General features: G+C 37.8%; 1 protein-coding gene across 4 annotated transcripts in view; it reads left to right on the forward strand.

Annotated features, from left to right (window-relative positions):
• LOC127675307 (putative P2Y purinoceptor 10) overlaps positions 1–23,859 on the forward strand; it is a 92,735-nt gene that overhangs the window by 47,744 nt on the left and 21,132 nt on the right. The window contains exon 2 of one of the 4 annotated variants that reach the window (XM_052171384.1): positions 2,458–2,565. The exons of the other annotated variants lie outside the window; for them this stretch is intronic. The gene's annotated coding sequence lies outside the window, so the exon portion shown is untranslated. The remainder of the gene's footprint in view (positions 1–2,457; positions 2,566–23,859) is intronic. 4 annotated transcript variants of the gene reach the window in all.

The raw sequence follows: 23,859 nt of genomic DNA on the forward strand, positions 1-23,859 counted from the left end.
AAAGTACAGTACCAATTGGGGGCAGAGAAGTAATACTTTGAGATCTGAGTAAGAGTGTACCACAGAACTGATGCATTGTTATGGGTCACCAAAGGTTTCAAGCAAGATAGTAGACATGATTAAACAATTAAGGAGACGAAGCTGATAGCTCTGTGTAGGACATGTAGCCATGTGAAAAATGGTGACACCATTGTAATACTTGAACTGTGATAGAAAAAGGCACAAAATACGAAATTAATTCATACTTTTTGGTAATGCCTATTGCTATTTTGCTTGTATAATTGAACAGCTGATCCGTTGTGACAGACTATAACTCACAAAGTAAAACCAAAGCAACCAAACCAAACCAAACCAAACAAAACAAAACATAGTTTTGCATTAGAGCATTAATTTTGACATCCCAATACATTGTCAATAAACCATTTTGGGGTTTCTGAATTGCGTGAATCTAGGGACTACAGATACTGTTATAATCTTATTCTCATTTTCAGTGGGTAATGGAAAGGGTACTTTGCCTTCCATTCAGGCAGTCCTGGGTTCAATTTGAAGCATGAAAATATGAATAAAGTACTTTCTGAAGAGTATGCCAAATTCATCAACTCAGTCAAAGTGTTGAAACAGCTTAAGTATCTTTTGATGGAAGGATGGGTGGAAAAAATATGATTGGTATATGTTTGTATATATAATGGAATATTATTTAGCATTTAAAGGACCTTGCACCATAGGCATACAACTTTGCATCACACTTCTCCTAGCTAAGGTAGAAAATAGTTCAGAATTCCCTCAATAGGGCTGGGGATGTCATGTTTTCAACAAAACAAGTTTATATGGAGGGTATTATGCTAGGTGAAATATGCCAAAGACAAGTCTTCTATTGTCTTGCTTACCTACAGTATTTAAAAATCCGACTCAGAATCCAAGATACAGAATTGTGATTAGCAGCTGAAAAAAGTAAAAAGACAGTCATCCAAGAGTATTAGTTCAGTTACAAGATTAATATATTCTTGGAATGTAATGTAAAACATAGTGACTGTATTAATAGTAATTTTCATAGGCTCTGAGTACAATTAAAAAACAGAAATTTGGTTTAGATGTAATTGAACGAGGGGACTATGTTCCAGCCACAACAGGCAGTGGAACTTGACAGCTTCAACCACATGGTTCTGGCTTTAGAGTCAAGGATATAAGAAATAGATCACAGAATCTTACTCTGTGACTAAGGAAACCTGCTGAGACCAGGCATGTATCAGGGGTGTTCCTGAACAGAGGCCTAGAGAGTCCATTGTGTAAAGCTGTTAAGATAAAGCTCAAGTTGCCATGGAGACCCCAAAATGTTGGAGATGCCTGAGTCCTGGGATACTTGCTGAGGAAAGCTGTTAACAGGAAGTGGAACCATCTCAAGAAAAGGGTCTTGCTGTCAACATAGCTGAAAGGAGTTGGAGATCTGAAGATTAAATCAGGAGATGCATAGTTTGGAGTTTGTACAGATGGGTTTTGGTCTTGCTTTGGTCCAGTATTTCCTCATTATGCTCCCCTTCCTCCTTTTTAGAGCAGTAATGCTTATTCTGTGCCATTACATAGAAGTATGTTATCTACTTTTTGATTTTCATTTCATAGCTTATTAGAGTTAAGAGATTGCATGAGTCGCAGAATTTGGGTTTTAAACAGGGCTTAGACTTTTATAGACTATGAATGGTCCTATTTAAAGTTGGGCTAAATGTAGTTTACATTATGATATGGCTACAAGCCTGTTGGGTCCAGGGAGTGGGATGTGGTGGTTTCAATAAAAATGATTCCCATAGGCCCATAGAGAGTGGCACTATTAGGAGGTGTGACTTTGTTGGAGTAGGTGTAGCCTTGTTGGAAAAAGTACATTACTTGATGTCTCAGATACTCAAGCCAAGCTCAGTGTGGCATTTCTCTTACTGCTGCCTATGGATGCAGATGTAGAACTCACAGCTACCTCTCCAGCATCATGTCTGCCTGCATGCAACCATTCTTTCTGCTATGAAAATAATTAACTAAATTTCTGAACTGTAAGGCAGGTCCAATGAAATGTTTTCTTTTATGAGAATGGCTTCACAGCAATAGAAACCCTAACTAAGACAGGTACTTTTGTTCAGACTACTTTTTAAAATGTTATTTTTTTTAAATTTATAGAATAGTCCACATAACATTTTCAGACATCTTTAGTATTAGTTACATAGACGTGCTCCCTTTGTTAGTTCCTCTTTCCCTTTCATGTCATCTTTTTTCTACTATCCTCCCTTTCTTATGATGTTTCTTTCTCATCACTCAAAGGTTATTTTCTAGTTTCCTGAATACTACCAGCACTTCAAACCTAAATTAAACACACAAACCTAAAGACTCCAAATATGACAAAGAACATGTGACATTTATTTTCCTGGGTCTGGGCTACTTCACTCAATAACATTTCCCCTCTGTTTCCATCCAAAGGTCCCTCATTTAGTTTATTCCAGACAACTAGCTTCAGTATTTCCAGAACCAGGCTGACGATGATCTCTTTTCATTTCTGGATATCACAACTCCTGTAAAGCCTATCAGGTAGGAAAAGAAACTGATTATATTTGTTTGATGAGACCAGAGTTTTCTGAGACCGCGATTCTTTGTATGATCACATATACCTGCTCAGTTGTCCCACCTCCTTTAGCTGACTGCTTGAGCTACTGGTATTGAAAGGAAAGGGAGCTAGTCTTTGTTTCACACCTTCAACCCCTATTTAAATATATTTTTCAATGACCTTGCTTCAGTTGTTTTCTTCTGGGACTACCCTGAGGTATAGAGTAGATATTGGCAAGTAGCTTGGAAATGTACCCCTGATTAAGAAGTTTGAATAGTACCTTCTGAAAATGGTTATAGGTTACAACACCAGGCTTTTATATTGAGATATCAGGTAATAACCTTTCATATGAGAGTGTGCCATGCAGCTCTGGGCTCAAAGAAACATTTCTGTTTGCAATGTTTCTGTGACCTTTTTTCTCACTACATCTGTTCCCCTTTCTCTCCGTATTACTCTCTTCCTCTCTCATGCACTTGGGCCACACTGGGCTTAGGGTTGAGGTGTTGTTTCTCATCAACTTTCCAAATTTAAAAGGAAGAAGCTCTGGGTATCTTCAAGTCTCTGTCAATATTAAACTTCACTGCTTTCACTCAGTCATGTATCTCACACAGAAGTGAGTTTCTGCTTGTTTGAATTCCTACTCACTGAGAAGTTTCAAGATTCTACTTGTTCATTTAGGTTAAAATTAATTTATCCTCTCATATATGACAACTAGACTGGAGTTTTCCCTCCCTCCCTCTGCCTCTCCCATCCCTCAAGCCCCTTCCTACTCATCCACTCCTCTACATTTTCCCTTCAGGAAAAGGCAGGCCTCCCAATCATATCAATCAAATACGGCATATCATCTAATTGTTTCTTAAAATCCAACATTGTGGTTCCTTCCTAGGTTTATTTTTAATGGATAGATGAAACATGAAATCTATATATGCATACAATTATGGGTTATCAGATGATGTTTCAGTACAGATACATAGTATAGAATGTTTAAATTAGGTCAAATGTATCTGTTACCTCAAATATTTATCATTTCCTATTTTGAAAAAAATAATTTAACTATTTATTTATTTATTTATTTATTTATTTATTTATTTATTTATACTCCAGATTTTATTCCCCTCCTGGTCCACCCTCTGACTGTTCCACATCCCACAACTACTTCCTGCCCCCTGTTTCCACAAGGATGTCTTCACCCACTACCCTGCCACCTCTAAACTCCCTGGGGCCTACACTATTTTGAAAATTTTTCATTCAGTCTTTTAAAATAAGCAGTATGATTATCAATAGTCACATGACTATGCAAGAGCATGCCAGAACTTTCTACTATGTAAGTATACTACTTTCAAGTTTTTGAAATCAATATTTTCGCATTCATATATTAATATTAAGAATCCTATTTTTTATTCCATATATTCTTTATTTACATTTCAAGTGATTTTCTGTTTCCTGGATTCCCCCCTCCCTGAAAGTCCCTCCTCTTCCCTCCCCCTGTTCCCCCATCCACCCCTTCCCACTTCCCTGTCCTGGTATTCCTCTACACTGCTGCACTGAGTCTTTCCAGGACCTGGGCCACTCCTTCCTTCTTCTTGGGCATCATTTGATATGTGAATTGTATCTTGGGTATTCCAAGCTTGTAGGCTAATATCAGTGAGAGCATACCATGAGTGTTCTTTTGACATTGGGTTACCTCACTTAGGATGATGTTCTCCAGTTCCATCCATTTGTCTAAGAATTTCATGAATTCATTGTTTCTAATGGCTGAATAGTACTCCATTGTGTATATATACCACATTTTTTTGCATCCATTCTTCCGTTGAGAGACATCTGGGTTCTTTCCAGCTTCTGGCTATTATAAATAGGGCTGCTATGAACATGGAGGAGCATGTATCCTTATTACCTGCTGGGGACTACTCTTGGTATATGCCCAGGAGTGGTATAGCGGGGTCTTCTGCAAGTATCAATTCCAGTTTTCTGAGGAAATGCCAGACTGATTTCCAGAGTAGGAGTACCAGCTTTCAACCCCACCAGCAGTGGAGGAGTGTTCCTCTTTCTCCACATCCTCACCAGCACCTGTTTTCTCCTGAGTTTTTGATCTTAGCTATTCTGACTGGTGTGAGGTGAAATCTCAGGGTCGTTTTGATTTGCATTTCCCTGATGACTAAGGATGCTGAACATTTCTTTAGGTGCTTCTCAGCCATTCAAAGTTTCTCAGGTGAAAATTCTTTGTTTAGCTCTGTACCCCATTTTTAAGGGGGATATTTGGTTCTCTGGGGTCTGACTTCTTTTTTTTTTTTTTTTTTTTTTTTTTTTTTTTTTTTTTTTTTTTTGAGACAGGGTTTCTCTGTATAGCCCTGGCTGTCCTGGAACTCACTCTGTAAACCAGGCTGGCCTCGAACTCAGAAATCTGCCTGCCTCTGCCTCCCAGAGTGCTGGGATTACAGGCGTGCGCCACCACTGCCCGGCAAAGTAAGTAATTTTTTGTTGTTGTTTATTTTATGGATGAGTACACTACCGTTGCTGTCTTCAGACACACACACCAGAAGAGGGCACCAGACCCCATTACGGATGGTTGGGAGCCACCATGTGGTTGCTGGGAATTGAACTCAGGACCTCTGGAAGAGCAGTCGGTGCTCTTAACCACTGAGCCACCTCTCCAGACCAGGGGGTCTGACTTCTTGAGTTCTTTGTATATCTTGGATATAAACCCTCTGTCAGATGTAGTGTTGGTAAAGATCTTTTCCCAATTTGTTGGTAAAGAAATAGAAGTGGTTATTGACAGTATCCCAACCAAAAAAAGCACAGGACCAGATGGCTTTAGTGCAGAATTCTATCAGACATTCAAAGGAGACCTAATGCTAATACTCTTCAAACTATTCCACAAAATAGAAACAGAAAGAACATTACCCAACTCGTTCTATGAAGCCACAATTTCGCTGATACCAAAACCACCCAAAGATCCAACAAAAAAGAGAACCTTAGACCAATTTCCCTTATGAATATCGATGCAAAAATAATCAATAAAATTCTTCCCAACTGAATCCAAGAACACATCAAAACAATCACCCACCATGATCAAGTAGACTTCATCCCAGGGATGCAGGGATGGTTCAATATATGGGAATCCATCAATGTAATCCACTATATAAACAAATTCAAAGAAAAAAACACATGGCCATTTCATTAGATACTGAAAAAGCACTTGCTGAATAAAATTCAGCATCCTTTCATGCTAAAAGTATTGGAAAGAACAGGAATTCAAGGCCCATACCTAAACTTAATAAAAGCAATATACAGCAAACCAGTAGCCAACATCAAACTAAATGGAGAGAAACTTGAAACAATCCCACTAAAATCAGGGACTAGACAAGGCTGCCCTCTCTCTCCATATTTATTCAATATAGTACTTGAAGTTCTAGCCAGAGCAATTAAAAAACAAAAGGAGGCCAAGGGGATACAAATTGGAAAGGAAGAAGTAAAACTATAACTATTTGCAGATGATATGATAGTTTACTTAAGCGATACAAAAAACTCTACCAGAGAACTCCTACAGCTGATAAACAACTTCAGCAAAGTGGCTGGATATAAAATTAACTCTACCAAATCAGTAGCCTTCCTATACTCAAATGATAAACAGGCAGAGAAGGAAATTAGGGAAATGACACCCTTCACAATAGCCACCAACAATATAAAGTATCTTGGTGTGACTCTAACCAAGCAAGTGAAAGGTCTGTATGATAGGAACTTCAAGTGTTTGAAGAAAGAACTCGAAGAAGACCTCAGAAGATGGAAAAATCTTCCATGTTCTTGGATTGGCAGGATTAATATAGTAAAGATGGCCATCTTGCGAAAAGCAATATACAGATTCAATGTAATCCCCATCAAAATCCCAACTCAATTCTTCATAGACATAGAAAGAGCAATTCTCAAATTCATCTGGAATAATAAAAAACCAGGATAACTAAAACTATTCTCAACAGTAAAAGAATTTCTGGGGGAATCAGTATCCCTGACCTCAAGCAGTATTACAGAGCAATTGTGTTAAAAACTGCATGGCATTGGTACAGTGACAGGCAAGTAGATCAATGGAATAGAATCGAAGACCTGGAAATGAACCCACAGAATTACGTTCACTTGAGCTTTGATAAAGGAAGTACAACTATCTAGTAGAAAAAAGATACCCTTTTCAACAAATGGTGCTGGTTCAACTGGAGGTCAGCATGCAAAAGAATGCAAGTTGATCCATTCTTATCTCCTTGTACTAAGCTCAAGTCCAAGTGGATCAAGAACCTCCACATAAAACCAAACACACTGAAACTAATAGAAAAGAAATGGGGGAAGAGCCTTGAGGACATGGGCACGTGTATTCTATTTTTTAAAGTTAGCAATGCTAGGTAAGACCCTGATGGCTAGTTTTATTAAAATAAACCAGCTCTTAGGGATTTTAAAATTCTCATATTTTCTTTTTTGTTCTTTGTTATACTTCTTTCTGTTTTCATTTTTATTGCTAGTTCCAGTTTATGAACTTGGCACACATTTTTCTATTTTAGTGACTCAAGGCATAATAAGTTGTTATTTTTGGAATCATTCTTTGTATTAATGTAGGTAGTTTAGAATTTTCAATTAGAGTGTTTTTTTCCTGCATCCTACATGTTTGACTGAATATTTCCCTCCCCTGGTTTGCCCAAAGATATTTTAATTTTTCATTCAATTTATTATTATTTCAAAAGTTTCATATAATAATTACAATGGAAATTGATCATACAATTCACCATTACCTACTCTACATCTCCTTCTTGACCCATCCCAACTTTCTCCCAACTTGCTGTCCTCTTTTAAAAAATAATTTTATTAATAACCCTCTGGGTCCAGTTAGTCCCATATGCACATAGGTGTCGGCCATTTACTAGGGCACAAGCAAAGTTCTAGTTATTACATTTCCTAACATTCTCCCTCCTTTGACAGTCATCAATGTCCAGTAGTTCCTCTTGGGTATGGGTGGGGCCAAAGGGATTACTCCCATCTAGGCTGGTAATTTGATTGGCTTGATTATGAGAAATATGCAAATAACCATATTTCCTATTATTTAATCATGCAACAGGCATGTTGTACCCAGAAGTCTGCACTTTACAGATCGTTTCTTCATCTACAGGCACTTACATTCTTTCTTTTTCTCCTGTGAAATTTCTTGAGCTGTGGAGAGTATGAGGTTGCTATAGATGACCCATCTGTAGCTGAGTACTCAGTTATGTTTAGTTCTTTGACCCATTATGGATCTCTATGTTAACCATCAGCCACTGTAAAATGTAGCACCCCTGAGCAAACTCAAGAGCAGCTCAAAGATATGGGTAAACATTGTCCATAAAAATTCTGAATTTCTCCTTTGATCCTGTGGTTGTTCAATAGCACGTTGAGTACATTTCTCTTGTTATTTATGCCTATTTTCCTATTATTGGTATTAGGTATAACAGAAGACATGATTTCAGTCCCCTTAGATTTGTTATGATTTATTTTGTGGCAGAACATTCTGGAACATATTTCACATCTAGTAAAGATCAATGTATATTTTACTGGTATTAAGTGAATTTTTTATGTTGTTATATTCATAGTATCTGAAATACAATTCAAGTCTAGTACATTTTGTACAATTATTATTGGAATTATAGTATTGAAGATGCTTTTTATTATTGTACTTCTGTCTCTTTCTCTTTTCTCATGCATTCTAAATATTTATAAGCTCCAAAATTTTAGAAGTGCATATTTATATTTTTATCATATATATATATGTATATATATATATGCATATATATATATGCATACATATACATATGCCAGGCTTTAAAATACTTTCTTATCAAAATAGATATATTTATAGAAATCAAGTTTTTAAAATTATGAATAATAGTATTGCTATGACTATTATGAGTCTAAGCCAAATTTTTCAGTTGAATCTTCTTTTAAAAAAATTTCTACTAAGAACAATTTGTCCTGTCTATATACTATTGGTCAATTATCATGGTCAATTTAACAGGGGATATATCACAAAAGAAAACAGATTCTCCTTTTTTCAAGCAGCAATCAATTGCCTATGTCTTTTAAGATAGGAATGAGACTTCATACTCAACTTCCCTCTCCTTGTTGGCATTTGGTCTGGATCAAGTATGCTTTATCCCAGAGATACAGGGATAGTTCAACATACAAAAATCAATAAATGTGGTCTACCACATAATGACTCAAGAATAGAAATTACACAACCACCTCATTAGATGAAGAAGTGGCCTTTGGAAAAAATCTAACATCCCTCCGTCAAAAAAGTGCTGGACTTAAAAATCTAGGGACATAGGGGATATATCTCAACAAAATAAAATCAATAAACAGGGAATCCATAATGGAGCTCACTATTGTCATCTTGTTACTTGTTTTCTGGCTGTTTAATAGGTTCTTTGTTTTTGTCTTCCTGTGTATCTTACACTTTGCAGAATTCTGCTAGTACTATGTTTTGATTCATTGTATCATGTTCGGATCTATTATGCTTTTCCGTGATTATGGTGAGACATAAAATACCTTACAATGATGCTATTTTCATCTGACAATGTGATATATCATATAAAAAGCTGTAGCTTTTATCCTCCATTCTACAATTTATAATTTTGGTGTCACATTTTTTATACTATATAAGTTAAGTTATATATTCCTCAACGATTTATTGTTAATATAGCTATTTGTAACTGCATCTATTATTAAACTTCATACTACAAATATTAATGACTATCCACTTGTATAATATTGGAGTGCTCTGAATTTGAGTATGTTTATATTTACTTCTGTGTTTTATAATTCCATATACTGTCATGTCAATAATTAGTATATTTTTGCTTTCTTTTGAAGAACTTATTTAGGCATCTTTGAAAGCCAGATTTATTACTGAGTTCCATCCATATGTTTTGTTTTTCTTTTTCATGGGGAAATTATTATTGTTCCTTCATTCTCAATGCAAGTTAGTACATATTAATATGTATCTTAATATATCATATAATGATTTTTTATCTGTATTTTATTGTATCTAACCAAGTTTCTTTTTCTTTAAAGATTTATTTATTTATTTATTTATTTATTTATTTATTTATTTATTTATTTATTTATTTAATGTAAGTACACTGTAGCCATCTTCAAATAGCCCAGAAGAGGGCATTAGATCTCATTATGGATGGTTATGAGCCACCATGTGGTTGCTGGGATTTGAACTCAGGACCTTTGGAAGAGCAGTCAGTGCTCTTAACCACTAAGCCATCTCTCCCGTCTCCTGCCCTCTAACCAAGCTTTTTTAAGATCACTATTTTTAATTCTACTTTAGGTAGTTTATAAATTTTCATTGGTTTGAGTTCACCTGGAGAGTTATTAGTTTTTCAAGGTTCTTTGCTGTGCTCCTTTTATCTTTGCATTGGTGTTGATAAATTTTTTCAGGTCAGTTACTTCTAAACATTTCTGAGTGGCTTTCTTATGGAATTATTTTTATATGTAGATGAAAACCAGTGAACCCACTGGACATGGCTCAGTTGTTCTTATTGTGAGTGGGTATAGTGGTGTAGTGTCTTTGTGAAATTTATTCAATTATGTTTAGTGTATTTAATTGTGTACTTAAAGTGCCTATGTTGCAGAGCCTTGGCAAAATAGGCTATGATTGTTCAATATCAGTAGCTTTTTGAATACTTATGCATAATGGGGAGTTTTAGTTAAGGGTTTCATTTTTGTCTTTGGGTCTGTGATAACAGGAAGGAAGACACAGGTGCACTGTATTGTAGTGTGCAGTGCTCATAGTGGTTATTGCCTCATATCCTGAGTTTAGAGGGTTTGGGAACAACTGTAACACCTGAATCTTAAGCTGTATGTTTATTCTCTGAAACTAATCTGAATGTATATAACCCACAAAACCAAGGTCTTTGATTCTGAGACATAAACTAGTGGCTTGAATATAGGAGGTAAAGATGTAGCCATAGCTGAGTTTTGAATGCAGCACTGAAACACCACTGGGGAAGATGGAATACACTAGACCTGTAAATTTGGTTCCTAGAACAATAGTACACAATGGCAACTCAAGCTCTTGGGTATAAGCCACCACATAATGGTACCTTAAGACACTGGGATGTGGTGACAGTGATAATGTATGGCTACACAAAGTTAAGTAGAATGACAAGTGGGACTTAAGAATGACAGAATGCACCTGTGGATTGGATGCTGGGAGGCAGGCAATACGTGATGACTTTATTCTATGGTGAAGCAGAACACCACACCCACTCAGTCTTTGGAGCCTACTCTATCTAAGGAAACCATTTTAATATAAGGCCTTTCCTTCAGTCTCTGATCCACACTTTGTCTCCGTATTTGCTCCTGTGAGTGTTTTGTTACCCCTTCTGAGAAGGACTGAAACACTCACACTTTGGTCTTCCTTCTTCTTGAGCTTCGTGTAGTCTGTGAATTGTATCTTGAGTATCCTGAGCTTTTGGGCTAATATCCACTTATCAGTGAGTACATACCATGTGTGTACTTTTGTGATTGGGTTACCTCACTCAGGATGATATTTTCTACTTCTATCCATTTGCCTAAGAATTTCATGAGTTCATTGTTTTTAGTGGCAGAGTAATACTCATTGTGGAAATATACCACATTTTCTATATCCATTCCTCTGTTAAAGGGTATTTGGATTCTTTTTAGCTTCTGGCTATCAATCACCAAATGCAGACACTATTGTGGATGCCAGCAAGTGCATGTTAACAGGAGCCTAATATAGCTGTCTCCTGAGAGGCTCTGCCAGAGCATGGCATATACAGAGGTGGATGCTCCCATCCAACCATTTTATCACAGGGTCCCTAATGGAGGAGTTAAAGGAAGGACTGAAGGAGTTTAAGGGGTTTGCAACCCTATAGGAAGAACAACAATATCAACCAACCAGGGCTCCCAGGGTCTAAATCACCAAAACAAGGAGTACACTTGAGGGACCCATGGCTCTGGCTGTATGTGTAGGAGAGGATGCCTTGTCGGGCATTGATGGGAGAAGAGGTTCTTGGTCCTGTGAAGGCTTGATGCCCCAGTGTAGGAGAATTCGAGGGCAGGGAGGTGGGAGTGGGTGGATGGGTGGATGGGTGGGGTCACATCCTCATAGGAGGAGGTAGGATTGGGTAAGAGGTTTCTCAGGGGCCACTCCTCTGTTCTTTTTGGACATCATTTAATATGTGGATTATTTCTTCGGTATTCCAGACTCAATGCAACAGTATAGGGGAATACCAGAACAGGGAAGTGGGAAGGAGTTGATGGAGGAACAGGGGGAGGGAAGAGGGCTTAGGGGACTTGCGGGGAGTGGGAACCTAGAAAATGGGAAATCATTTGAAATGTAAATAAAGAATACAAAAAAAAGAAGTTTCTCAGGGGGCAGAAATTGGGATAGTGGATAACATTTGAAATGTAAATAAATAAAATATTCAATAAAAATAAATAAATAAATAAATGAATGAATGAATAAATAAATAAATCTTCAATTACCTGAGAGTTGAGACAATGCACAAGTTTCCTGGGGAGGTACAATTGTTCAGTTTGGCTAAAACACCAGTTTCCTGGCAGGCAGGATACTGTATCAGCTCAAGAACTGTTTTTATTAACTGAGGTTCTGGCTCCTTGGAATATGGGTCACTGCATCAGCTCATTGAACTGTGTATTTAATATTTCCTTAAAAATTATAATTTAAAATTTTATATCAACATTTATTACTTATGTATATTAATAGAATTCAAAATAATATATATTTTTAACTCTTTAAACCTTTTTTACTGTCCAGACTTCATTCCCCAGGTCTTTTCCTCAAGTGCTCCCCATCCCATACCTCCCCCCATCTCCAAGAGGATGTCCTTACCTCCTTCCCACCTCACCAGATTTCCCCATTACACAGGGTCTCAAGTCTCTTGAAGATTAGGTATATCTTCTCTCATTGAGGCCAGAGCAGGCAGTCCTCTGCTGTATATATGTTGGAGCCCTTGTATCAGCTGGTGTATGCTGCTTGGTTGGTGGAATACTACTCAGCTATTAAGAACAAGGACATCGTGAGTTTTACAGGCAAATTAATGGAACTAGAAAATATCATCCTGAGCGAGGTAACTCAGACCCAAAAGGACATACATGGTATGTACTCACTAATAAGTGAATATTAGCCAAATATTGCAGAATACCTGGGACACAGTCCACAGAACTCAAGAAGGTTAGCAAGCAGAAGAGTACAAGTGAGGATGCCTCAATCTCTCTTGGGAAGGAGAAGAAAGCAATCACAAGGGGCAGAGAGAAAGAGGGTCCTGGGTGGGAGAAGGGGCAGGGAGGGGAATGAGGAATGTGATCAGGTATGGGGGCCAGGACTCAACGTAATATTTTAACACATGCATGCAGCATGAACTAGTTAAATCCAGCATTCCTTTATCCACTCTTCCCAACACCGTCCTGAAAGTCACGCAGTATGCATACATGTGGAGGCCAAAGGTAAGCATAAGATAGATGTCTTCTCTATTGCTCTCCATCTTATGTTTTGAGAGTAGATACCTCATTCTCACTAACTTGGAACTCACAATTTACCAAGTCTAACTCCAATATAATTTTGTCTCTAGGTCCCTGGTGATAGGGTTGCAGGTATGACCCACAAAACTCAAGGACTGTTTTGTCATTTTTACTTTTCCATGAGTGCTGGAGATTCATACTCAGGCTCTTGCCCTTGTATCATAGCTACTGACACATCTATCAAACCCACAAATTTTCCTTATTCATCTGTTTATAATTTGCTAAACTCATTCTACATTTTTACAACCAGTCTTTGCAATAAACATGGGTATACAAGTATATCTTTTGTGTGCCTATTTCAGTTACTTTTAATTTATGCACAGAAGTAGGATAATTAGACCATACGGTAATTCATTTCCAGCTTTTATGAACTCTCATAAATTGACTTATTTACATTTCCCCAACAATATGTAAAAGTTGTTTTTAATTTATATCTTCAACAGCACTTATTATATTTGTTTTGATCATAGCAATTATAGATGGCATGAGATATTATCTCTCACAACTGCATCTGCGTCTAGTTTTCTCAAAAATATTTTTTAAAACCACTGTGACCACATTACTGTAGCAATGAACCTTCATTAATTCTCCAGCGCTACCCACATCCACAGTGTTGAGACTGCTTAGTACAGTACTTAAGTTCCTCTAACAAGTCTCGGTCTCCCTGTCCCTTTTTGATTTTGTTGAATAATGATTTGAATCATAGATTTATAAAACTATTAAATAACCTCTATCCAGAATTTGTCTCAAACAACCACAATAGACACTCCTTCAACAAAGGCAGAATAACCAAGCAATACTGCTAAGATTCAAGTGCTAACATCTTTTTTTTTTGATTTCACTGTTGTCCTTTACCTTACCTCAGATGGAACAGACATTGCTTGGAAAGTTATTATTTGGTCAAATTATTTCATATTAAAGATGGTGTAGATAATATTTGTATGGCCCAATATATGATGTGGTCAGGTTCTCTTTTAAGTTGCTGATTAACTTGTAATACCTCCTTGTGCTTTAGAGTGTCCAAATAATTTTTTAATCATTATTTACAGCCTGTTCCATCCTGTTCGCGTGTCTTAGTATATGCCTCTATCTGTACACATCTGTAGTTTCTGATGAGAAGTGGTTACTTTCAAGATTGTTTTTGTTGTTTTGCTTAATCATGCTGATTCAGTTGTGTATGCTATACAGAGTTTATATAGTTTCTTGCATGTATGCTTTCTGCCATTTAATTTTTTTCACTGGACTAATGCCTTCTGCCATTATATCTTCAAATATACTTGAAAAATTTTGCTCTTTTTCCTTTCTGATTTTTTTTTTTGATTTGGTTTTTTCGAGACATGGTTTCTCTGTATAGCCCTGGCTGTCCTGGAACTCACTTTGTAGAATAGGCTGGCCTCGAACTCAGAAATCTGCCTGCCTCTGCCTCCCAGAGTGCTGGGATTACAGGCGTAAGCCACCACTGCCAGGCTCTTTTTCCTTTCTGAAATTCCTAATGTACACATTGATTTGCATAATAGTTCTATGTATTTTATTCATTTTATTTTTTCTTTGTATTGTTTATTTTATTAATTTTAGGATTGATTCATTTTAAAAATTGAAATATAATCAATCATTTCACCCCTTTTTGTTCATCTCTCCAATCTCTTCTGCATACCTCCCAGTTCTTTCTTTTAAAAATGTTATTGTTTTATACAACCACCTAACATATACACACATACTCATGTGTAAGCACACAAATATGCAAATATAATCTGCTCATTCCAGTTAGTGTTACATATGATTTCACAGTTGACCAATTAGATGTTCATCTCTGGTAAGAGTATTTAGACTCGTAATCTCAAACATTGTATTGTAAATCATAATATTTCCTTGATTTTTTTCAGAGTATCAAAGTATTTATTCATAGCCTTGTTACCAATGAACATTCATCTATGTGGAGTGTTAACATATGTGGCATTAAATAATTCATGCTTCTGAATATCAAACTTCCAAATCATCAAGGACATCCTTAAGTTAGGTTGTGCTCCCACGTTTCCTTGATGTTTTGAATCTTATTTGTGTTTATAGCAAGGTTCATTTCAGTTTATGCATTCAATTTTAACATTTCCATTTGATTGTTTTGAAGTTTTTCCTTTACTGATTTGTGACTTTTTAAAAAATATTCTTTAATATTTATATTTTTCACAGTCCAGAATTTATACCTTTCCTGGTCCACCCTCCAACTGTTCTACATCTCACACCCTCTCCTGCCCTCCTCCCCCTCTCCAAGAGGATGTTCCCACCCCTACTCCCAACCCACCAGACCTTCCCACTCCCTGGGGCCCCAAGTCTCTCTAGGATTAGGTGCATCTTATCTGACTGACACCAGACCCAGCAGTCCTCTGTTGTATATGTGTTGGGGGCCTCATATCAGCTGGTGTGTGCTGCATGGTTAGTGGCTCAGTGTCTGAGAGATGTCAGGGGTTCAGGTTAGTTGAGACTGCTGGTCCTCCTATGGGGTCACCCTCCTCAACTTCTTCCAGTTTCTCCCTAATTCAACTACAGAGGTCAGCAACTTCTATCCATTGGTTGGTTGTAAATATCTGCTTCTGACTCTTTCAGGTGCTTGATGGACCTTTCAGAGGTCAGCTATGCTAGGCCTTTGTCTGTGAGCACTCCATAGCCTCAGTAACAGAGTCAGGCCTTGGGGCCTCCCCCTGAGCTGGATCCCAATTTGGGCCTGTCACTGGACCTCCTTTTCCTCAGGCTCTTCTCCATTTCTGTCCCTGCAGTTCTTTCAGATAGGAACAATTCTGGGTTAGAATTTTTGATTGAGGAATGGCAACCCCATTCCTCCTCTTGATACCCTGTCTTTCTACTGGAGGTGGATTCCACAAGTTTCCTCTCCCCACTATAAGGCATTTCATCTAATGTTCCTCTCTGTGTGTCCTGAGAGTCTCTCACCTCCTGGGTCTCTGGTACATTCTAGAGAATCCCTCTACTTCTACCTTCTGATGTTACCTGTTTCCATTCCTTAGGTGGCCCTAAAGGCTTTCGTCATGTCCCCCCCCATAATATCTGATCATGTTCCCCTCTTCCCCTCCATGTTGCCTTTCCCACCCAAGTCCCTCCATCCCCGCTCCTGCGATTGCTTTCTTTTCCCTCCCAAGTGGGACTGAGGCATCCTCACTTGGGCCCTTCAACTTGTTGACATTTTTGAGTTCTGGGGATTGTATCCTGAGAATTCTGTACTTTTTTGGCTAATATTCACTTATCAATGAGTAAATACCATGCATGTCCTTTTGGGTCTGAATTACCTCACTCAGTATATTTTCTAGTTCCATCCATTTGCCTGCACAACTCATCATGTTTTTGTTCTTAATGACTAGGTAGTATTCTATTGGGTAAATGAACCACATTTTCCATATCCATTCTTCTGTTGTGGAACATCTCGTTGTTTCCAGCTTCTGGCTATCACAAATAAGGCTGCTATGAATATAGTAGAACACATGCCCTGGTGACATGGTGGAGCATCTTTATTGACACAGGGGCAAATTTCCTAAATAGAACTCCAATGGCAGGCTCTAAAATACAAAAAATTGATAAATGTGACCTCAGGAAATTGGAAAGCTTCTGTAAGGCAAAAGATATAGCCAATAAGACTAATCAGCTACTTACAGATTGGGAAAATGTCTTCACTAATCCCACATCCAACAGATGGCTGAAATCCAAAGTATATAAGGAACTCAAGAAGGTAACCACCAAGAAACCAAATAACCCAATCAAAAAATGGGGTATAGGACTAAACAGAGAACTCACAACAGAGAAATCTCAAATGGCTGAGAAGCACATAAAGAAATGTTCAAAGCCCTTAGTAATCAGGGAAATGAGAATAAAAATGACCCAAGATTCCACCTTAGACCAATCAGAATGGCTAAGATCAAAACATCAGGTGACTGCACATATTGGCAAGAATGTTGAGAAAGAGGAACAGTCCTCCATTGCTGATGGAATTGCGAACTGGTAAAACCATGCTGGAAATCAGTCTGAAGGTTCCTCAGAGTATTGGATATAGATATATCTGAAGACCCAGGTAAACCACTCTTGGACATATACCAAGAAGATTTGTGTCTTTAGGATAATATTATTTCCATACATTTTGGCATTTTAGGAAATGATTTTACCTTGGACCTTTGAATATATTCTGAGTAGCCAATTCAAGTTTTCTGCTTAGCAAAGTCACTCTCTAGCATTCCTTGATTTTCTCTATTTTCCCCTGCAACATATTTCTTTCTTCTTCATATTCATCATATTTCTTTCTTATTGAACTATATTTTATTCTAGGACTCAGATTCTTGTCACCTGCCTTAGTGTCTTGTCATTACTTACACTTTTGTTTCATTGATTTCAGCCCTGAGTCTGATTTTTTCTTGCTATTATTTGAGATATTATTTCTTCTTGTTTTTTTTCCCCTAGAAATTTCACTTATATCACTGAGTTACTAATGTGAGATTTCTCCAAGTCTTGTGGAGGCTTCCATTGCTATGATCATGTCCTTTAGAATTGCTAGCATTATGTCTCAGTTTTTAATATTGCTGTGTTTTTTTCCACCAAAATATAAACTATTTTTAATTTCCTTCTCGATTTCCATCTCAACTTAGTATACATTAAGTAGTAAGTCATTCTGTAACCAAGTTTGTGAGCTTTCTGCTATTTCTTTTTTTTAAATTCGATATAATTTATTTACATTTCAAATGATTTCCCTTTTCTAGCCCCCCCCACTCCCCGAGAGTCCCGTAGTAAGCCCCCTTCTCTTCCCCTGTCCTCCCACCCACCCCTTCCCACTTCCCCTTTCTGGTTTTGCCGAATACTGTTTCACTGAGTCTTTCCAGAACCAGGGGCCACTCCTCCTTTCTTCTTGTACCTCATTTGATGTGTGGATTATGTTTTGGGTATTCCAGTTTTCTAGGTTAATATCCACTTATTAGTGAGTGCATACCACGATTCACCTTTTGAGTCTGGGTTACCTCACTTAGTATGATATTCTCTAGCTCCATCCATTTGCCTAAGAATTTCATGAATTCATTGTTTCTAATGGCTGAATAGTACTCCATTGTGTAGATATACCACATTTTTTGCATCCACTCTTCTGTTGAGGGATACCTGGGTTCTTTCCAGCATCTGGCAATTATAAATAGGGCTGCTATGAACATAGTAGAACATGTATCCTTATTACATGGTGGGGAGTCTTCTGGGTATATGCCCAGGAGTGGTATAGCAGGATCTTCTGGAAGTGAGGTGCCCAGTTTTCGGAGGAACCGCCAGACTGATTTCCAGAGTGGTTGTACCAATTTGCAACCCCACCAGCAGTGGAGGAGTGTTCCTCTTTCTCCACACCCTCTCCAACACCTGCTGTCTCCTGAATTTTTAATCTTAGCCATTCTGACTGGTGTAAGATGAAATCTTAGGGTTGTTTTGATTTGCATTTCCCTAATGACTAATGAAGTTGAGCATTTTTTCAGATGCTTCTCCGCCATCCGAAGTTCTTCAGGTGAGAATTCTTTGTTAACTCTGTACCCCATTTTTTAATAGGGTTGTTTGGTTTTCTGGGGTCTAACTTCTTGAGTTCTTTATATATATCGGATATTAGCCCTCTATCTGATGTAGGATTGGTGAAGATCTTTTCCCAATTTGTTGGTTGCCGATCTGTTCTCTTGATGGTGTCCTTTGCCTTACAGAAACTCTGTAACCTTATGAGGTCCCATTTGTCAATTCTTGCTCTTAGAACATACGCTATTGGTGTTCTGTTCAGAAACTTTCTCCCTGTACCGATGTCCTCAAGGGTTTAGTGCATTTGGTGTTTTGATTATTATGTGATGAAGGTATTTCTGTTCTGGTCCAGTCTGTTTGGAGTTCTGTAGGCTTCTTGTATATTCATGGGCATCTCTCTCTTTAGTTTAGAGAAGTTTTCTTCCATAATTTTATTGAAGATATTTGCTGGCCCTTTAAGTTTTAAATATTCATTCTCATCTATGCCTATAATCCTTAGATTTGGTCTTCTCATTGTGTCCTGGATCCTGGATATTTTGGGTTACAAGCTTTTTGCATTTTGCATTTTCTTTAACTGTTGAGTCCATGGTTTCTATGGTATCTTCAGCGTCTGAGATTCCTTCTTCTATCTCTTGTAGTCTGTTGTTGATATTTGCATCTGTGTCCCCTGATTTCTTCCCAAGGTTTTCTATCTCCAAAATTGTCTCCCTTTGAGTTTTCTTAGTTTTTTCTACTTCTGATTTTAGATCCTAGATGGTTTTGCTTAGCTCCTTCACTTGCTTGTTTGTGCTTTCCTGTAATTCTTTAAGAGATTTTTGTGTTTCCTCTTTCATGACCTCAGCCTGTTGACCAAGGTTCTCCTGTATTTCTTTAAGTGATTTTTGCGTTTCCTCCTTATTGGCTTTTGTATTCTCCTGAATTTCTTTCAATGATTTTTGTGTTTCCCTTGTAAGGGCTTCTAATTTTTGATCCATTTTCCCCTGATGGATCCTTCATGTGTTCCTCTACCAGCATCACGACCGGTGATTTTAAATCCAAATCTTGTTTTACTGGTGTGATGGGTTATCCAGGACATGCTGTTAAAAGAGAATTGGGTTCAGATGCTGCCATATTGCCTTGATTTCTGTTAGTGATGTTCCTGTGTTTGCCTTTTGCCATCTAGTTCTCACTGGTGTTAGTTAGTCTTGTCAAAGCTGGACTCACCAGTGCAAGCTGCCTATTCTCAGTTGGCCTCTGGTGTACAGCTGACCTCCTTCACTGCCTGGAGACAGGGTGCTGTGGCCCAGGATGTTCAGATCCCGAAGCAGACACCTGAAGGCTCCTGTAGGGGCCTGCTGAACTAACCTGAGCACACTGACTCCTCCCAGCCTACTTCCGGATGCCCCTCTTGCCTCTTGCAGGACCTGGAGATGTGGCGTTGCAGCCCAGGCTGTTCTGGATCCCGAAGCGGAGATCTGAAGGCTCCTTCCTGCCAGAGGCCTCAGGACTGGAACTTAAGCTCCATGCTGGAGCAAGCTCTGCGCTCCCAGTCTGCTTCCAGGTGCACACCAGGTCTCTTGCACTTCCTGGAGACCGAGTGCTGTGGCCCAGGTTGTTCAGATCCAGAAGCAGACACCCGAAGGCTCCTTCAGGGGCCTGCTGGTCTCATCAGAGCACACTGACTCCTCCCAGCCGGCCTCCCAGATGCCCCTCTTGCCTCTTGTAGGACCTGGAGATGTGGCATTGCAGCCCAGGCTGTTCTGGATCCCGAAGCGGAGATCTGAAGGCTCCCGCCAGAGGCCTCAGAACTGGAACCTAAGCTCCGTGCTGCCAGAGCAAGCTGTGTGCTCTCTAAAAATCCTTTTAACGTGAAATATCCACTCAGGCCATTTACTTATTTTTATTATTTTATTACCAAATAGCTATTGTTCAAAATAATAGATTTCATATTTTTATTCACGTCCTTTATTCTTGGACAATAGCCAAACATTTAAAAAAATCTAGATGTCACAAATAAGGTAAAATATGCTGCCTTTTCTTTTATTTTCATGAAAAAATCAACAGGAACACGGAAGAAAAACATTATATTCTTCAAAAGGAAGCTAAACCAAATGGTTCATAATGGTAGGTGGTGTAAAAATATAGTATTCATCACATTGTGTAATTTTTCAAACTTTCAATTTCATTAACAGTTGTTTTTCTTTAAGATAAGAAAGTGGGACAATTTTATTTTCTTCATCCATTGTCATTTTTTCATTGTTCATGTCTTTGGATCATTGGAAACTAAAGAGACTACTCTGTCAGCCTACAGCAGGAAGCATATGAGCCTAGATCAGGAAGTATATATAAGTATATACCTGTTGTATATGTTGGGTATCTCAGACCAGCTCATGTATGCTGCCTAGTTGGTGGTTTAGTGTTTGGAGACATCTCACGGGTCTGGGTTAGTTCAGATTGCTGGTCTTCCTATGGGGATGCCCTCCTCCTCAGCTTCTTACAGCCTTTCCCTAATTCAACCACGGGGTCCCCAACATCAGTCTAATGGTTGGGTGTAAGTATTTGCGTCTAGGAGAAGACTTGCCCAACTCTCCAGAGACTTGATGCCCCAGGTGGGGATCGGGAGGTGGGGGGCATACTCTTGGAAATAGGGAGGAGGAGGAGGAAGAATGGAATGAGGAACTGTGGGAGGGTGGACAAGTAGAGGGGAAAGACTAGATTTTAAGAAAAAATAAAAGTTATTAAAAAAGAGAGATCACCTAGAATCAAGTAAAATTTTATCATTTTGGGTGATTTATAGCATATACAACAAACTGGTCAGTTTGTCTTAATGCAATTTTTTTCTCTTGAAAATCCTCTAAAATAGATTTCTTTAGATTTCTTTTCCACTGAAACTACCTCACTTCTTATGACAGAAGGTTCCTCTTAGGTGGCCTCAAGAAGTGTCCCTGTGCTAATAAATGTCTGTGCAACAAGCCTCTCTGGGATTCAGGGAAATGAACCTCTCTTCCAGCTATAAATTTTGTTTTTCTTCCTGAAGAAGACACTTCAAGGTACAATTCAAAAACTTTTAATGGAAAATATGCAAAAATTGGCTCCCTTCAAAGACTGATTTATTCCTATTCATGAAGGTTCATTTCCTCTTTCATTTTACTGATTACAGATTTAAGAACCCTTTAGAGAGAAATAATTCTTTTGAAATTACTCTCCACCCTCATTTGTACACTTCTTGCCCTGATCTACATTCTTGTTACCTTATACTTATTACTAACATATCCTCCAAAAAACTCTCATCATCAGTTCTGCCTTCTAAGTGTTCTTTTAGGGAACTGTAGAGGCAGAGTGTTGGATCAGAATCCTGACCCTATTTAATTACTTTCCCATCTTTAAGAAGTTAATTATTCTTCTTGTTTCAATTAAGTAGCAGACAAGACAGGCCATATTATCAATTCCTCCTTCATAGGAAGGATTCAATGAGATGATATGTATAAATGGGCTATATTGTTGACAGTGTACCAAAAATATTTGTAATATTTTTCATTCCCTGCCTTGGTTCTCACAACTTCTTGGATCTGATTATTTCCATGCTCTAAGAATTTGTTTGTATGTATCTCCAAAAAAAATCTCATTACCTTTTTCCCCAAAATACCCTGTGCTTTGGAAAAGTGTTTTGCTCAAAATCTTGAAAATACAGGCATGGCTATTTTTCCACTTTGTATTGATAACAATTTTTCTTCCCTAGAACTACTTGCTTCCTTCCTTTTCATTAAATTTGCTATCCTTCAGCAGTGCAGAAGTTTTGCAGTTGTTTTGCTATATTTGGTTAAATTCTATACACTTGTTTTTGTATTTCAGTATGTTTCTTTAATCACAGTTTTTAAAGTTTACTTTTGATATTATAATTACACATATTTATATATGAGAGCAATTGAAGAAATAGGAGTTAGGAAGTCATGAATTTGAGAGAGCAGGGATTTTCAAATGAAAGGGACTAGAAGGAGAAAAGGAAAGAAGAAAATGTTATGTTTACATTTCAGTTTTAAAAATAATAATAAAATTTCAAGTTAAACATAAAACAACATAGCTTACCATAGCCTCATCTAAAGAAATATTACTTATACAATCACAGATTTATTTTGTCACATTTAAAGTCTTCAAATTGATAACTTTAAAAACTGAAAGAAATGTTCCTTGCCCTCCTGAAATTACAAAAATCTGACAGTCTTCCAGAATGATGTGTTCTACTCTTTTGGAAGCACAACTTAATGTAAACAACAACAACAACAATAACAACAGAAACAACACTTAACATGAAAAATAGCCCTTAATGTCTACTGGGCCTCATGGACTTACTTACTTTCCCAAACAGATTCATACCATGTTCATACAGTTTAACTGCTGATTATATACTATGCTATGTCTTCTACTTAATGAGATCAGAAGTTATAGTTCTAAATCCCCCCTTTTAAAAAAGAGCAGATTATTATTTTAGTTCATTAAGTATTTGTTGGATAACTAATAATAAGATAGTTCACAGTGATAGTCTATGGATATACAGACAGAAATCAGAGTGTTTAAGAAGAGTTTGTGTTGACTGGTTGTAATCCAAAAATATTTGAGGTCAAAATTAACTTTTGTGTTGTAGTTTTTACTCAGTAGTCGAGGAAATATTGATGTTAGTTCAAAAGGGTCCATACTATAACATATTACTCCAAACTACATGTACTGGCTGGTTTTGTGTGCTAACTTGACACAGGCTGGAGTTATCACAGAGAAAGGAGCTTCAGTTGGGGAAGTGCCTCCATAAGATCCAACTGTGGGGCATTTTCTCAATTAGTGATCAAGTGGGGGAGGGCCCCTTGTAGGTGGTACCATCCCTGGGCTGGTAGTCTTGGGTTCTATATGAGAGCAGGCTGAGCAAGCTAGGGGAAGCAAGACAGTAAGAAACATCTCTCCATGGCCTCTGTATCAGCTCCTGCTTCCTGACCTGCTTGAGTTCCAGTCCTGACTTCCTTTTAGTGATGAACAGCAGTGTGGAAGTATATGCTGAATAAACCCTTTCCTCCCCAACTTACTTCTTGGTCATGATGTTTGTGCAGGAATAGAAACCCTGATTAAGACACTACAAATAAATGTAAAACATAGAAAGTTAGGCAAAGACATTACAATTGAATCACAAAATCATT

The sequence above is a fragment of the Apodemus sylvaticus genome, chromosome X, assembly GCF_947179515.1.
Source record: "Apodemus sylvaticus chromosome X, mApoSyl1.1, whole genome shotgun sequence".
Classification (NCBI taxonomy): Eukaryota; Metazoa; Chordata; class Mammalia; order Rodentia; family Muridae; genus Apodemus; species Apodemus sylvaticus.